The sequence below is a fragment of the Gossypium hirsutum genome, chromosome D06, assembly GCF_007990345.1.
Source record: "Gossypium hirsutum isolate 1008001.06 chromosome D06, Gossypium_hirsutum_v2.1, whole genome shotgun sequence".
NCBI classification, from domain to species: Eukaryota; Viridiplantae; Streptophyta; class Magnoliopsida; order Malvales; family Malvaceae; genus Gossypium; species Gossypium hirsutum.
In genome coordinates this window covers 45,856,881-45,870,135 of record NC_053442.1, presented here as the reverse complement: position 1 = coordinate 45,870,135, position 13,255 = coordinate 45,856,881, and the positions used below count along the sequence as shown (strand labels likewise).

Here is a 13,255-nt window from a genome sequence, read left to right as displayed (position 1 = left end):
ATATAAACATACCATATTTCAATCATGCACATCTATTCAAAACATTTTCAAAGCATACCATAACTTGACCATGTTGTGGTCAATTCATCACCTACCATATTAGCCATTCAAACATGCATTATACATTGCCAAAATAACACACCTAAATAAGGCATCAAAAGTACCAAGGTTACACCAACCACAATGACATATACATGTCAAACTCATCGACTAACATGAACCACAAGTCCACCTATACATGCCATTATAACCTTGATCAAAACATCAGAATCTACCAATTTAATCACTAGATAGTGTGATAGGTCTCCGATAAGCTTCCAAACTGATCAAGCTTCCGAAACTGAAAAGTAAGAGAAAGATAACTACGTAACTAATGAATGCTTAGTAAGCTCGTAGAACATGAAACATAACTTATCACTTTGATACTATAATACATAGATTAACACCAATACTTTAAACCTGGTATAAATCTATTGAACACTATTCAACTCACATTTGAGTATATTCATCAACATCACATACACTTTTCATATATAACATATTGGGATTTATGAGTTGTAATACATAATCATCAACTTTTCTATAAGATTATAAATCATTCTATTTACTTACTTTCCCTTCCATTCCAAATGCTTAGCATAAGCCTAAACAACATTATTACTTCACGAATTAGTATATTTATCCATGATATAGGTAAATTCTTTCATAGCATAAATGGACTTCTCACATATAAGTACATCATTTATCACATCAAATCTTTTATAACATCATAATACATCCCAATTATGAACTTACCGTTTGATTCCCTTTTCTTACCCGTTTCATATGCATAGTACAAACATAAGTATAAACATCAATCATAACGACAAACGTGGCACAAGCTTAAGCACATCAACAACACATGTTAGTTCATTTAAACATAATTCATATGAATTTAATATGGATAACCATTATTCTTAAGCATGATTCAATTGGATTTATCATCCATCATAACATGCTTTTCATGTATCTCACCATTTCAATGTATTTCATACACATGTCTTTGTTCATATTGAACACTTACTATTTCCTTTCTAACTCATGCCCGTTGAACCGTTTAGAATATCATCGGATACGCGGGATAGCGCACACAAAGTGTGCTAAATATATAATCATAATCTTTCCTTTCATATACATGGTTGAGCACACGAGCTGTAAAATGGGTCCGCTCACACGAGTTATGAAACGGGTCTGCTCACACAAGTTGTGAAAAAGGGCCTGCTCACACGAGCTGTGGAGTATCCGCAACACATGCCGGGCCTCAACCATCAATAAGACATTCAAGACCAGCACCCGAAACATGTAAACCCTAATGACATGTCATTTGTAGCTTATGAATTCCTAAGGTTCAAACGGGGCTCGATAATCGTCGAAACATTGTTGGATTTCTATCGTTTGATTATATAATAAATTTCATAATAACATATATATATTGAATCATTTACATTGGAATGACACATTAAACATTCAATTTAACCAACATTGAAGTGATTATAGTTCATACGAACTTACCTAGCTAAATTGCAGAAATATCAAAGTATAAGGGCTTTTTGGTAATTTTTCCATCCTCCCCGATTTTCTACTCAGTCTTGATCTAAATTAATAATTTCATTAAATTTATTAATTTAGACATCAAAATCACTTCATTTATGTGATTTAGTCCTTTTTACATTTTTACAAAATTGCCCTCATTTTTTTATTTTTATTTAATTTAGTCTCTAAGCCTAAAACATGCAAATTAACAATTTTCATTAAAATTCATATCATTCGTATGTTACTAGCATCCAATATAGCCCAAAACTTGTAAATTTTTCACATCTAGTCCTTGTATTTTTACTATTTCAACAATTTAATCCCTAATCGTTAAATTCATCAAAATCACTTAATAAAATACTTAAAAATAAAAACTAATACCTAAAATTCATCATTTAACATCTAAAATCACGAAGATTCATCAATGCCAACATTCAAAATCTTTAAAATTTTCAAAATCGAAGGTACGAACTAGCTGGACCTAGTTGCAATGATGTCAAAAACATCAAAATTACTAAAAACAGGTAATAATTACTTACCATGCATGAGGAAACCACCATGGCTGAACCTAGCTTAAAGTTTCCATGCCAATTTGGTTGTTTAAGAAGAAACCAAAACAATGATACTAATTTAGCCTTTTGTTTTCTTTTAATTAATTTAATTATAAGATTACCATTTTGTCCACTTAAAAATCATCCAAATTTTATGATTTTAGTTGCCGAAAACCGTCCAATAAATCCTTAAATGATTTAATTACCATTTAAGTCCCTTTTACATTATTCAATAAGCCATTTAATCACTCAAATCAAATAGTGATCAAATTTTACATCCTTTACAATTTAGTACTTTTTAATTAATTAACTATCGAAACATTAAAATTTCTTAATGAAACTTTAATACAACCTTAATAGCACTTTTTAAATATTTATAAAAATATTTACGACTCGGTTTATAGAAAAGAGGTCCCAATACCTTATTTTTTAAAACCACTTGACCTTAGTTAATTATTTGAATAGCATAAATTACCATATCAAAAACCTTTTTAAAATCATATTTGACTCTTAAGTATTGAATAATAATATTTATGAAATTACTTGTCAGATTTGTGGCCCCAAAATCACTGTTTTCAACACCACTGAAAAACGGGCCGTTACAATATTATTTAAAATATGTGACAATTTTAAATCGAAACTAAATAAATAAAATCATTCTTGACATTATTTTATCATATTAGGCGATGTTAGAGTATTTCATTAATAATGCTGCTATATTTCTTCACTTAAATTTAAAATGTTATGGCATTATTGGTGACTGTTCAACCAATGAATGTCTATTACATATATCATTTGGTGGTGAAACTATGTCATTAAATACTTATTAAATGATGTCTTACATTATTTCCATTGGTGTTATTATTTTATTACAATAGTTGACGATAGAATATGTCATTGACATTCTTACAATATCACTTTCATTATCTATACACTACACCAAAATAAGCTTTTAGAGGCCTTTTTTTAGGCCTTTAGCGGCGCTTTTTAACGCCGCTAAAAGTATTTGCGGCGCTTTTTGAAGCACTGCACAAAATGCCGCTGTTGACAACACCACTAACGTTTGCAGCGTTTTTAAAAATAAACGCCACTAAAAGTCATGACCTTTAGCGGCGCTTATCCCACAAAAGCTGCTATAGATCATGATCTTTAGCAGCGCTTCTCTCACAAACGCCGCTAAAGAACAAGACCGTTAGTGGCGCTTCTACCACAAACACCGCTAAAGATCATGACCTTTAGCGGCGCTTCTACCACAAACGCCGCTAAAGATCATGACCTTTAGCGGCGCTTCTACCACAAACGCCGCTAAAGATCATGACCTTTAGAGGCGCTTCTACCACAACGCCACTAAAGAACACGACCTTTAGTGACACTTATACCACAAATGCCACTATAAGATGACTTTTAGCGACGCTTTTTGACAAACGCCGCTAAAAACATGACTTTTTAAAAAATATTTTAATTAAATAACATTTATTTCTATGATAAATATTATATTATGTTTTTGAAATTTAAACTTTAAATTATATACTTTTAAGGATAAAAAATATTAATTAAATTAAAATTTCTATTAAAATTTTAACTTTAAAGCTAAATATAAACATTAATAAATTAAAATTTAGAATTAAAATATTATGTTTAAATAAATGAGCACCTAAAATTCCAATCAATCCTAACGAATAATAAATTCACATATCTACCATATTTTTTTTAAATTCACGTCAATATTATAAAATTAAAGAAACCAAATTATACTTAATTAAAATCAAATGATAATCAATCATTCTTGCCTAAAATGATGAAAATATCCAGAGTCAAACACATTTCTATCCAGTAGGAAATGAGAAAAGTAACTAATTAGAAGGATAATTCAAACAAATCCTAAATCCAAAGATTCAAAGATTCAAAGTTAACATTGCAAATAGGTGCACCATTGTAAGAGGATCATCCAAATCTCTAAGTGCATCAATAAATGTTGGATAACTAAAATATCAAACACATTTAGATGCCTGCACCAAGAAGAATGCGTCCTATGATCAACATTGTGATATTCACCGCACCTGCATTGCTAGCTCCTCCTAGGAAGAAGCTGACTGCACCAACAAGGATGTTAGCTCGACGTCCTTTGTTTCTAGTAACATAGAAGGCTCCAAATGTAGAAACAATGCCTGTGAAGTAGAGTGAAGACTTAAAAAGTGTGAGGAGCTGGTTGTCATATTTGTAGTAGTTAGTTTTAGCACACACGTTTTAGTAATTTTACAAACAAGAAAAAAATAGCTTTTCTTCTTAGCTCACACTTGCAGCACTAGAAACTGAGTAAAAAAGCATTGATAATAATTGTCATTAAGACTCCATTCTTATAATTTATAGTTAAAAGATAACAAAAAAAAACAAATAAGCATTGTTCATCTAAGTAGACCAGAAACATCCTTGGCAAGCAAAAGCATTTGTGAGTGCCAAGATAATTCTACATATGCCAAAAAGCCTGCAATTGGAGCTTATTGCTGCATAGCAGAAAGCCTTTAATGTCCATTACAATGAGAGACAAAGATGGATCAAAACTTTTAAGAGTACATGGACTTACCTTATATTTTAACCCCAATATATATTTTGGTGAGGGTTGAATCTTATAAAAAGACCAATACCTTCTTGAAACTTCAAGATCCTCTACTGTCTTCAACATGTTTGCTGATTTAGCCTTTAGATGCTGCCATTCTCAGTCAATATGCACCATAAAAACATGAAAATTAATAACCTGGGTACATATATAATTTATATTTAGACGAAATTAATCCAATAGGACAATAATGTTAAACCTTACCAATTTATACATGACAATTAACAAAAACTAGCAATTCAAATTCATGTGTTTACTAACAAATGGAGGAGAATCTATATAAAGTAAAGAGATGAAAATCATAAATAAATCTATAATTAATTGCATTAAGACATAAAAAACAAAAGACATGCTAACCTGCAGGTTTTGTTCAATTGGATTATTGGTTTCGTTATCCCTTGTATGCCGCCTATAACGTTCTATAGTTTGCTGCATGCTAAATAAATGATATATCCAAATAGCAACAAAAATCAATGCATGGAAAAGCTTGTAATTAAAAAACCAAACAATGTTTTAATTGGGACAGAAGCTACATGTATATAGGCATAAATGCAATAAAAACCTCAAATGAAAAAAAAATGATTAACTAAACAGTATCATTAAGCATTTCCACAATGAATTTCAAAAGATGAAAGAAAATATCTATGTACATATAAAACATGACATAAACATTTTTAAACAATGATCAGAGTCATATATGAAATCATCTGTAGATCATTAAGACATTAGGTAAACAAAGTTGACTAATGTTGTTGTCTTTTCTCTGAAGAAATTGTTGGATTTAAACATGAATAACATCCAATTATATGTACATAGATATTTTGCACTCTCGAAAGTCCTATTTCTTTATTTCTTGCCAAATAATTCCTTCTTCCACAAACAATAAGTAATCATTTTCATTCTTAAAGGAGAAATCTTTTTGGCACTTCGGCTATAATAGTTCAGATGCAATTATAATATGAGACACGTAAATGTAAAGTATTTGTAACAGGAGTCAATAACAATAGAAACTCAGCAAATCAAAATACAAAGATGCGACACAAGAAATACATAAATGATAAAAGAGAACACTATATAAACAAGATATTCATCATCATTCAGCAAAGCCAAACCTTTCCAAACAGTTTTCTTGCTAAAAGCCACATTAACATAAACCAGCAAAACGCAGCCTTCTTGTTGGCCATCATTGTCGCTTTCTACATCCCAAAGCCCCTGGAATACACAACAACTTCAAGCACATATTAGAAACATTTCGACTGAGCTAAAAGTGTCAAAAAAAAATAGATTATGCACAAAACAAGGAATATTTCAGAACAACTAAAACAGAACTGTTTTTCATGAACTTCCACAATTTAGAAGTATTATTTAGCATATTCTACTCTCCATGATATATACCCTGATAAGAAGAATACTAAAGGAGATTGATAGTAAAAAAATACGCATTTAAATTAGCTCAAAACCTTACATGCCAGTTTGTATGCTTAGTTATCAATGATTCTTAAACCAAGATTTAATTTAGCACATTGACCAAATCTGGGCAAAAAATGATTTGGCTCAAGAAAATTACCAACGTAAATTTCTTGAAATGCAATGGGCAAATTTGTCTCCAATATATATTGCATGAACATACACCAACAAAATGTGGACACAACATCATGCTTTTGTATTTAATTCTCAACTTGAAGGGATAAAATACAATTTTCCTCTGTTTCTGAAAATTCTAACACATAATCTTATAGCAGGATAATTTATGCCTAGTAGTGGCAAACTAGGGAATGGAGAGCAGAAGAGCACTTTATATGTTAACGCATTTCAAGGGAGCTTAGGTCTAGCTTGTACCTCTACACGGAAATAATCTCCATATGGTACATCACTGATCTCTTGTGATGTCTCTATAACCAAGTGACTGGAATAATAAACTACTTAGTGAAATCTAAGGGTAGAAAACTACTAAGTTAAAACTTTGGTTTTAGCATATGACCCAAAAACAGTAATATTTTTATAGCTCGGTGCATCAACAACTGCAACTTCAATAATATTTCCCATTAACTAAAACTATAAACATACGAATGGCTCTGGTTTTATAATGTACTTAGACCTACACATGTTAAATTTCATTTGTTGTTTTAGACTACCAAAGGTATCAAGAGAAAATGGTTCATTCCAATGATGCATCCTCTTAAATGAGAAACAACAATAACAAATAAACAGTGCCTTCAACTATATAATAACATATAAGGTACCATAAAATATAATTGAAAAGTGAGGGGGTTTAAAGAAAAATATTATTTACCTAGAGCTTGCAAATTCAGAGAGCTTGCCTCTAGGAGAGAAGGTAATTAAAGCGACTTCAGCATCACAAAGAACTGATAGTTCAAAAGCTTTCTTTAGTAGCCCATTTCGTTGCTTTGAGAATGTAACTTGCCTGCTCGTATCGTTATCTATGCGCCTCATTTTTTCTTTTCCCCTCACCATGATGAGGATCTTCGTACCTTCAAAGCCAACAAAACATATATATATGAAATACCAAACATGCATTAAAACAAACACATGGAAAACATAAGAATATAACTAGTTCTTCTTGTTTGTATGTGGCGTAGTCATTCTACTGCTAAAATTTCCACTTAGCTCAGACTAATTAGTAATTTTCCATAAGTGACTCTAGCCAGGTTGTCAGAAATGAGAAAAAATTGATCCTGGACTTCATATGTGCACGCGGTGCTAAGCTAGTTTAAGTAGTCTCCTGTAATAGCTTTACCTGGGCAGCTTTTGCATTCAATCCATTGGCTTCATTCTCTTCATCTGTTTCTACAAAAATGTATTTACAAGAAAACAATAGAAAAGACACAAGTAAACTTACTTGTTTTGTACAAAGATAAAAATAGATATTAAGGTTTTGTAATGGATAGTTTCAAAGACTTATTTCTCCTATTCCTTAACTCAATTTAAATTAACTTACAATTGATTAATCCTTTACTCACTAAAAATAGAAGTTGAAGATTGTAATTCAATGAAATAACAACACGAAAAAAAATGTAAATTAAGTAATATTTTAATAAGGAATAGCAAACGAAACCTCAAATATATTAATCAAACTTATATCAGAAATACTCCATACAGGTTGTTAAATCCATATGCTTTGATTCCTCTTCCACTGAAAGAGGTAGCACAAAACAAATTGTCAAGATCAATCAAATTAGGAAAAATGAAAAATCTTCAGAAAAGAAAAGCCAAAATTAGAAATAATCTCACATCGTTTTGCTATTTGATATTTCTTCATAAACAATGGTAAAACTGAAAATAACCTGAAAGAATAATATATTTAAACACTTTAAAAATTATTAATCATCTAATAAATTGCATAGAAAAAGATCAGATTAATCAAATAATTATTTGATTAATGTCATCACTTTTATTTTTTGTTAAGTTACACGGATAAATTTGATTACCATAAATCAAATCATAACATAAAGATCTAAAACATCTATAATGGATCCACTAAAACCCTAGAAAAAACAAAAAAAAATGAATAATAAGCTAATTCAAATCCGAACATAAGCAGATTGCAAAAGAAAACAAAAAGGTAAAGGAGATTTAAGAAAGAGGGAGAGATATCAGAGTGCAAACGAGCATGAAACATGTAAGTAGCATGGAAATGAAGCTCAAGAACAATCAACTTACATAAAAAATGATAACCATTAACTAATAAATAGCACATAAAAATATCAGATTAAACAAGTAATTATCTAATAAATGCAGCCATTTTTATTTTATATCTTACTGTTATTTCTGATTAACTTAAATCAAATCAGTACATAAAGATCCAAAACATCGATAATCGATCCATTAAAACCCTAGAGAGGACAAAAACCGAATAATAAGCTAATTTAAGCAGATTTTTTAAAAAATAAATCGAGAAAGGAGAGATATCAGAGTGCTTACGAGTATGAAAGATGTCGGTAGCATGGAAATGAAGCTCAATAAATTACTCGAAGCAGCTTCCATGAAGGAAGAGAGATTTTTGGATTTTACTAAAAGTCCAGCGGGACTGTGATTGTTATTTGTTTATGAATCGCGATCAGTTTTTTTAAAAGTTCTGCAGAGAAAGAAAAAATAGCTTTCCAAATTTGGGCGTTTAAGAATTGGGGTTGAGGAAGAAAAGATAGCAATGGGCATGGAGTTAAAAGTTTTAAAGGACGGTATGTTTGTAAAGTTGGGGGTTTCAAGGGGGGAATTAGGGATTTTAGGGGGGAAAGTTGGGGATTTCGGGGGGAGGGGATTTTATAAAATGGCGATATTTTTTTAAAGTAAAATTATTTTTTGTGGCGTTTTTATAAAAATATCGTTATTACTTATCTTTTGCAGTATTTTTCATAAAAACGCTGCAAAAAATTATTTTATTTGGAATAAAGCGACACTGTTTTGTTATATAAAATGGTGCTATTTTTTTAAAAGTAAAATTATTTTTTGTGGCGTTTTTCATAAAAATTTCGCAAAAAATTATTTTATTTGGAATAAAACGATACTGTTTTGCTATGCTAAAAATATTTTATTTTGTCTGTTAAAAATTATTAGTTAAGTGATTTTATAAAACATTTATTATTATTTTTTATAAATTGAATTTTTATAAAAAAAATCAAGTATTCTCAAAATAAATATCGTATATTTTAATAAGAAAAAAATGATTAAATGGCTGTAATTAATTATTAAGTTAGAATTATCCAATGTAAGCAATTAATCTCTCACATATCAAATTTCTATTAAAGATTGAGACGTTAATCATGATTTTATATTATTCATTTTCGATCTAATCTCCATTTTATTAGAGATATTTCTTCCTAACTAAAATATAATTATTTTGCTAGATGTTCGATGTGGAATTATTTTAGTTTGTGTATTTTATTTTTATTTGTTATAATTTGGTCCTATATATCCAAAATAGATAGTTACCTATATGTATCAATTTGTTACATTTATTTATTAATTTTTTAAATCTAATATTTAAATATATCAAATGGTTTAGATTAAATATTTTTTAGTCATAAACACTGCTAATGTTACCTTTTCCGGCGTTTACAGAAGAAACGTCACTAATAAATTAAATTCTTGTAATGTAACGACACCGTTTTGGAAAATTCTAATACATATTAGCGGCGTTTTTGCTATAGCCGCCAAAGCTCGCATATTTTACAATTTTTTATATTCAATTATTGTATATTGCATATCAATTTTAAATTAATAATCTTTAGAATTTATTATTATCTCTTTTACAATTATATAAGAACTTATTTAATATATAAATTAAAAAATACTAATTAATCTAAACCTTAAACTCTAACTCGACCTCGAATCTCTAAACCCTAAATCACTAACTCTTAACCCCAAACCCCAAACCCCAAACCCCAAACCACTAACCCCTAAACCTTATTTAATATATAAATTAAAAAACACTAATTAATCTAAACCCTAACCCTAACCCTAATCAGACCCCAAATCTCTAACCCCTAACCCTAAACATTATTTAATATATAAATTAAAATACACTAATTAATCTAAATCCTAAACCTTAACTTGACACTGAATCCATAAACCCTAAATCCCTAACCCCTAACCTCTAACCCCTAACCACTAACCCATAAATCTTAAATCACAACCCTTAAATCAAAATCCCTAATCAATAATCCCTAATTTCATACTCTATAAACCTTAAAATTGTAGCTCTTAAACCGACCCTAAATCCTAAATTAACCATATATATACCCTAAACCATATATATTAAACCCTAAACTATAATGATAATTAAATTAAATATTTTAAAATTAATACTATCGTATCTTTTACAATTGTATTTGAAATTATTTAATATATAAATTAAAAATCAATCAATCATGTACCCAAAAAATTTTAAAATTATTTTAAATAATAGTATTTTAATTTCTCCATTTTTAACAAATATTTTTCTATTTTTTATTTCAAATTTATCCATTTTTAACAAATATTCAATTAAAAATAAATTGAATTTTAATTAATATAAATAAACATATTAAATAGTAAATAGACAGATAAAATGCTATGGCGGCGCTTTTTCAAAAACGCCTCTAAATCCCCGAGCATTAGCGGGGCTTCTTGAAAAACGCCACTAAATCCCCGAGCATTAGCGGCGCTTCTTGAAAAATGCCGCTAAAGCCCCGAGCATTAGCGGCGCTTTATCAAAAACGCCACTAAAGATCTGAGCATTAGCGGCGCTTTATCAAAAACGCCGCTAAAGATCTGAGCATTAGCGGTGCTTTCTTAAAAACGCCGCTAAAGCCCCGAAAGATACAAAAACAATGACATTGGGCTTACTTTTTTTGCGGTGTTTTCTCAAAAAACGCCGCTAAGGCTCATTTTTAGCGGCAGTTTTCTGAAAGCGCCGCTAATGCTTGATCTTTAGCAGCTTTTTTTGTTCAAACGGCACTAAAAATATCGCTAAAAGCCTGTTTTGCTGTAGTGATATATTGAATGTTATTTCATTATTGGTGACAATACATATTATCAATAATGAAATTTTATATGATTATATGATACAACTAGTAGTCACAAAATATTAATTATACGATGACATTATACATTATTGTCATCATATTGTCTATAATACATGGAAAATAATGATACATCACTCATAACCTTTAGTGACACACTTAACGTGATGAACACCAGGATGACGAAGTTTTCATCACCAAATATAAATAATGACGTAAATATAATCTTTGTGATAATATTTTAGACACCACTAATAAGCAATTTGTTGTAGTGATGTTAACATTGTAGAAACAACTAGTGATGCCTCCAAGCATTTCTCTAGCTTATTCACAAACTTTTACTTAATAAACCCATTTACCTTTATTGCAACCAACTCATCTTTCTCTTTTATATCTACCAATTCAGTGCCTAAAACCTTTTATTTATGTAATGATGGTTTAATTCTTTCCAATTGAGTTGGCGCCCGATCGACTTATGACAGCAACTCCGTTAGGAGTTTAAATAATAGTATAGATAAACTAGGTAAACACAACTCTAGATTATATGATAGAAATCAACCCTAGGATTTCCATTAAAGAAAGAGGAATCGAATCAAATCTTCAACCATACCATCAACTCCTTCACCTAGAGTTGCTAATAGAGAAGAAAATAAAAAGACATGAAGAGATATGATGTTTGATAGGTTTATGCACTAGGTTTATTAAACAATACGAACCCTAGAATATTTCTTTGTTCCCTTTTTTGAAGAAAAGATTAAATAGGAAAAAAAACTTACGAGCAATGAAAGAGTAAGAAACAATTTTAGTTTTTACTTAAAATGTAAATGGGAATGATTTGGATTTTTAGCAACAAGCCATTAGTGTGTCTTTATTTAGAAATGAACTTTAAGTGTCTCATTTGATTTATTTTTAGACTAACGGTCCCTGAAGCTATTAAATGTAAGTACGGACGCGTAAAAGACCCCGTCATTGATATTGTTAAATTGGAGGGGACGTTTTTAGTAATCTTTCTCTTAAGCATTCACTAAAAGTCCCTTATTTTTGTAGTAAATTAAATTGAGCATTCCATGTGCATCACATGAAGATTCAACCAACCAATGCTAAAAAAAAATTCATAATATTATAAGCTGTATTAATTATGTTTGTCCTAAAAATGTCTAAATAATTTTAGAAAAATGGAAAAAATATAATAGGCTTGCCACACAAGTGAAAAGCACATTTTCCAAGACATATTTTAGCCAAAACACATTTAACAAGGCAAACATTTCCCTTACATAGCAGCACTCATCAAATTTTGAGTGCTACTTTTGCAAATAAAAAATAAAATACTATCTGACTAATTATTTCTTTTAAAAAAATTGATATATAGAAAGAAAACTAACTTAAACTAGACCAAGCTGGATAGATTTCACTAATTGTATTTCTCAAAGCTCTTTGATTAGATAACTCAACTTCACCTGACCTTTATCAGTGTTAGACACTTTTGTTTATAAACCAATAAATCTTAGCATACCCTCAATTGATAGTTTTGGTATAGAAGGACATAGATTCGAACATGCTTAAATGCATATTATCTTTTGATTGAAGTGTTTGGGAAGGTTTACGTAGTAGTAGGAATTACAGAATAAAATTAAACATAATTAGAAGTGAAAACATAAATTGTAAGATTTATCAACAATTCCTATAAGGGGGAATATTTGATGCACTGCCAATGTATTATTTTCATACACTGTTAATGAATAATAATATGATACTTGTAACACCCCAAAATAGGGCCTATGAGTTTTTGGGGTATTTTAGGAATTTTAGCCTTCAAGTGTTCAAAATTTTGTGACATGACATATCGATAATGTTTTCAATTATGGTTTTTAAAAAATTAACTCAATTTCTGAAAATGAGTTTTAAATAGCTTTAAGTTTGAAAATAGGACTGATTTGCAAAAGAGTCAAAATTAAGAGTTTTTATGAAGCAATTTGACCAAATGTCCAAAATCA

The 13,255-nt window shown here is 29.8% G+C and overlaps 1 long non-coding RNA gene across 6 annotated transcripts; it reads right to left on the bottom strand.

The window, feature by feature from the left end:
* Window positions 1-3,882: 3,882 nt before the first annotated feature.
* LOC121218525 (uncharacterized) lies at window positions 3,883-8,993 on the bottom strand. Of its 6 annotated transcripts, none has more exons than XR_005914856.1 (9): window positions 8,683-8,993; window positions 7,993-8,045; window positions 7,817-7,894; window positions 7,499-7,548; window positions 7,034-7,232; window positions 5,853-5,952; window positions 5,098-5,176; window positions 4,708-4,878; window positions 3,883-4,291 (listed from the first exon to the last, which is right to left on the bottom strand). It is a non-coding gene; the product is annotated as an uncharacterized lncRNA (long non-coding RNA). The 6 variants fall into 6 exon arrangements; XR_005914855.1 differs by having other exon boundaries at window positions 4,708-4,830; XR_005914857.1 differs by having other exon boundaries at window positions 4,708-4,830; window positions 7,499-7,542.
* Window positions 8,994-13,255: the final 4,262 nt, after the last annotated feature.